Here is a 5,529-nt window from a genome sequence, read left to right as displayed (position 1 = left end):
CTCCTTCTGTTGTGTGAATGAGTCTAACTTCTGGTTTTCTGCCCCTCCCTGAACAGAACAGACTCATCCCTCCGTTGATGACATCATATTCCTGGATTTTCTCCCATACTATATTTTAAAAGCAATGCTTATCTAATGTATCCAGTATGAGGCTGCTGATACTTGAATATGGGTGGTAAACAACATAAAAACAGCTAAAACAGTGCTGTGCCACAGTATGTGTATAAAACAGTCATGTGTTTGCACAACAACATCCAGAATTGTGTGTGCGCACATATGCACACACACATACAAATCTCATCCTGATTCTGGGGGATGGTGAATGCAGAGCTAAACAAGTCAGCTTTCAGGAGGACTTGGAACTATAAAACAGAGAAGATCAAATATGTCATTTACAATCTAACATACTTCTCTTTCCATGGGAAGAAATTAACTGTTTATGTTTCTGGAAGACACTGCTCTTCCTCAGCAGAAGTCTCTGGCTACTTGGTCTGCTGAGAATTAATACAGAATCCAAATACCACTTAAAGACTTTAAATTGGACTAGGGTTTCTTCAAGCTTATTGTTGAGGTTTGAACTCAGCTGGCAGCCAGTCGCCACGTGGGCAGCCATTCACCTCCCCCCTCCCCGGTGAAATAGGAGAAGGACAAAAAGAAGAAACTTTGTAGGTTGAATAAAAAGAAAGAAAGTTACTAATTATAACAAGAAAACAACAGGAACAATAGTGAGTCCAAAAAAATGGGTAAAATGCAGCAGTAAAATGCAGAGCACGGTGACCGCTGCCCCCACCCACAGCAGCACACCGACCGCACTGGAAAACCAAAAACCGCACGTGCCAGAGAGAGCCCGCGTCCGCCTGACGCTATACACTGAGCGTGACATCACATGGTATGAAATACTCCAATGATCGACCGGACCCAGCCCTCTAGCTGTGCTCGCTCTCAACCCAAGGAAAGTTAGCTCTATCCTGGCTGAAACCAGGATACTTATGGATGAGATCTCTATATGAAACAGAATTATAGCCAAAGAGCAGAGCAGACCCTTTTTCCTACTACACTGACTTTTATTCTGGATTTGAGATAATTAACAGAGAACTAATTTTAGACTGTTTGTAAGAGGTGTAGCTGTTTTTCCTCTAACATTTATGGAATTAAACTGAAATCTGAAATGACAACCATGATTGCAGAATTCCACACAAAGAATACATCTTCATTCAAAGGAGAAGTGAACAGAGAAAAGAACAGTACACTCTCTTAGTTTCCCACAAAATACTAATTCTGAAAATGAAAGATTCAAGAAAACACTGGTCTATATTGTGACCGGTGGTATCTACCAGGGAAAGTAGTTGGCCCCCATTTTCCATTGGTTCTTTATTTATAGTTCGAGGGCAATACTCTCACTTGCACTTTTCTCAACAGGAATAACTGCTTTGCTTTCCAGTCATTCTCATTTTCTTTCCCTGAATCTGTCATAATAGCTGCTCAGTACATTTTCTTTCTTTATTGCCAATAGTTGAGTCATGCTCTCCTATCAGCAATATCTTCCTCTGGTCTTTTCCTACTTTCCCTGCACCAGTTCTAGTCTGGTTGTGTAATCTCAGGACTCAAATCTCAGAGATCTTAATTCTGCATTATTCTTTCAGTTACTTTTTTAAGTCCTTCTGTACATGAATAAACATTTTAGGACTACCTCTAGATTTTGGGTTTTGGTTGGACATGGATTTAGTATAAGCATTAACATAATTTTGCAAATACAGTGCAGCAAAATTCTGCTTTGACTTTAAGACATCTTTTATGTGTTCATAGGAGGGACTCTGCTGGCTCATTTGTAGTATTGTAATAAAATCCAGCTATATCCAGTTCTAATCTTTTACACCTGAGGAACGTGGACAACTTCTGGAAGAGCAGGTGAAGAGGGCTCTACAGCTTTTTCAGGAGGGTGAGGCAGGTGTTGCCAACTGCCAGTCTGCTATGGAGACTTGCTGAAAGAAGAAATAGATGCATACAATTGTCTCAAAAGCTTTAGAGAGGCAGAGCTCTGTAAAGGAGGAACCATTAGTAGTTCAGGGATGTGGGGGAGGTAACAAATACATTAGCCAGGCTTCCTGTGAGACTCAGTTACCTGGCCATTCGTAATACTTCAGTTAATATTCTCTTCAAATTTAAGTATCAAGGAGATAAAGTGTGGAATCTTCGGTATCTTTGCATAAAGCTGGAAGAGCTTAAACTCGAGTGAGAAAAATTTCCCCTTTCCTCCATCCATCATGTTCTGGTTTTGGAGAAAACAATTGTGTGGATGGCTGCAAGGTGCCACAGCTGAGAGTCATAACCTGTAGTTGTGAAAGCTTTAATCACTTTGAACTGGGTTACATGGGAGTGTTCCTGCTCAGTTAGCATTTCTCTAAGAAATTGAGAGAAAATGTATCTGAATGTTGGACTCTGTTAATTCAAGACAACAAACAGTGAGTAAAGAGTAAATATAACGTGAGAATTGGTTGCCTTGGTGGTTGTTCAGGGCTGTTGCTAGCACATTCTGGGGGAGAAAAATCTTACTTTGTGATTTTACTAATTAATTGCTGAACCTTCCCAAGTGTGTTTTGCTTTTCTCTACCCTACTGGTAAGGGGCCTTGCTTTTCTGTATCTTTGATAGGTCCACTTGTGTTGTAGCAGAAAATGTTATTGGCATGAGAATGTCTATCTGTAAAATGTGGAAGCAGTGATTTTTTTCTGTGCATCCAGAAGTACTGGAGGGAATATCACTGTGACTGCAACTCTTGGCCCTGTTACTTCTCTAGCATTAATCACAATTTAGCCACAACCCCAGCGAAGGGGTTGTTATCTTCACAAGGAGCTAGCAGTCTAATGTCATGTAGGTTTAGCCCCACAGTAATGCCTGGCATATCTCTGCTACTGAGTGATAACTTCATAGCTTTTCATTGCATTTACAGACAAACAGCATTAGGATTGCCTGTCTTTTCTGCTTCCCAAATAGTAATGTCTGACCAAGCTTGTCATGAGGGTGCCACTGCATGCTAGCGCATGGGGTTAACCCTCATATACAGCGCCACAGGATGTTACATCCTGGGTTATTGCTTTTCTGCTCTTTTATGTCAAATGTTTTACCCCCTTTCCTTTGTAGACATTAGGTGGGATTGATTGTAACAATTTAGGACTGGGAAAAAGATTAAAATACAACAAAAAAATCCCAAACTGAAATACTGGATAGCATGTCTAATCTCACAGTTACTGAAATTTTCCTGTAAACAGTGATACAGATGTCCCTCAAATTAAGCTCCTCCATTCAGGAAGGAAACTTGCTGCTTCTCCTTGTTAAAATCACATTATTTTTGCTCTTATTGGAAGTGCTAAGATTTATGAGTTCCTCTGTATCCTGAAAGAACTTCGCAAAGGGTGCACGCCACTGTCTGTATCTAACCCTGCAAGTGTGCAAGTTAAGACAATTATCCTTTTTCTAATATCCTTTTGATTGAACACTCCTGAATTGAATGCTGTAGTTCGACACTATGTCACTTTCAACTAGGGATTAAGGAGATTTTTAATCTCCATGTGCCTCCTCAGTTGTGCTGGGCTTTGTTGAATTTTGCCAGAGCATGCTGTTCTCTTCCTGAGATACTCAGGTGACATTTTACCAGTTGGTTCATTTCTTAGCTCTTTCATGCTAGTCCATTAAGTTCTTCTAATAGAGAAACTGTGGTCTGTTTGCTGCATGAGTATAAAGTGCAACAATAGGCATTTAAGATAGCTGATGAGAATTGTATCTGTGAGAATGACTGTGATAATAGCACTGGTTATTAGTGCCCCAAAAATGAGGGTAGGGAGGGTAGCTGTGTGATCTGCCCTTTGCTAGGAGAAGGGGCAACAGTGAAGCAACGTGGTACAGGAGAGAGTGTCAGAATTTGGCAGTTTGGTGGGGGAAGGATGAGGAGATGTGTCCCTTATGATTCTGTGTAGCCTGCCTTCCCTGCAGATGATGATGGGTAGATGAGAGAGTCTTTTTCTCATATGCTTAAATGGCAGAGTGGAGCAAGACCTGCATAAACTCAAGAAAACCTGTGTTTTTTATGAAAATCTGCCAAAGCGAAGACTGCTGTGATTCCATTTGGGATGCTGTGATTCCATTTGGGATGCTGTGATTCCATTTGGGATGCTGTGATTCCATTTGGGATGCTGTGGTTCCATTTGGGATGCTGTAGTGATTTGACTGTTTATATTTTATTTATTATTTTTATTTAAAAAAACTAATGGATTTTCAGTCAAAAGCAGCCATATACCTCAGAGAATAATATAGTCTGTTTATGTCTGGGTCTTGAATCATTTATATGAAAACTCTACAGACTTCCCAGATTCGGTGAACTACAGCATAGTAAAATAATGTGGATGCCCAAGGCCGTATTTGTAGGCATGCAGGTCCATACATGCTGAACTTAAGGGAAATTAAGGTTTAGGTACAAATATTATAACACAGGTTTATCTGCACTTTGAAGACTGTTGATGTGTTTGTAGTATACACCGTAAAATAGCTGGCAACTTATTTTTCTAAAACTTTCCACATGTCTTTATTCTGATGTTTTTGTTTTGCTCTAGTCTGTATGTATGTACTGTTGTGTCTTCTAGCATTGTTTTGCCAGAATCCTGGTAGCAAATTTTCCATCAACACAAATTGTTGCAACTACATGGAATTAAATAACACAGGGACAGCCACGAAATGCCATAGTTAATGCTTGCTGGGAAGTAGAGGAAACACTGCTTGACAGAAAAGTATTTCTCCTTTCCTGAGGCCTAAAAGTCATGCTGAAAGCTGACAGATGAGGTAATGTTATTTGACTCTTGATCAATGCAAGCTACTGAAATTCTCTGTAGTGCCATGCCCTGATCCATCAGGTGATGAAAGGACACAGGTCCTCTTGCTGTCTCTTTGAGCTGCATCTAAATGGCATAGTCAAAAGCTGAAATTTTAAGATATGTTACAGTTCCAGACAAACTGACTACACACAGGAGTCATTAGCCTTAGCCTCTGAATGTGTTCCTTTGGACTTTTATGACTGTGAACTATTTACATTTTTATTTTAGTTTTACTTTAAAAAGCATGATATCTCTTATTAGGAAAAGGATAACTCATGACCCTGTCAACTTCCTTTTGTAAAAGGAGATACTTTTGTTTTCTGTATGGAGAGAAAATACAGAACCAAATGTGCTATTGGAGTTTACCCCTATGCTTTTTCCCACAAGGTCATGTGTGGTCTTTGTGTTGGATTTATCCACATACCTACCAAGTGTTAGTACAAATCACAAATTACAGGGGAAGGGATGGGTTTTACTTTTATAACACTTTCAATGCAGTTTCCTTAGTAGAGGATTTTAAAATAGATCCAAAGGTGCTTTCCTGCAAGTAGCTTAGCAATTTGTGCTAAAATCAAGTGTGAAGAATGGAAGCTTCGACTGGGCACTTGCTTGAGCCAGAAAAGTGAAAGGGGAGTTTGCTCTTGGCAGCAGGATGGTTATGAGTG

This window comes from Strix aluco, chromosome 4 (assembly GCF_031877795.1).
Source record: "Strix aluco isolate bStrAlu1 chromosome 4, bStrAlu1.hap1, whole genome shotgun sequence".
Classification (NCBI taxonomy): domain Eukaryota; kingdom Metazoa; phylum Chordata; class Aves; order Strigiformes; family Strigidae; genus Strix; species Strix aluco.
The sequence above is the reverse complement of the archived record's forward strand: the minus strand, read 5'-3'. Positions refer to the sequence as shown.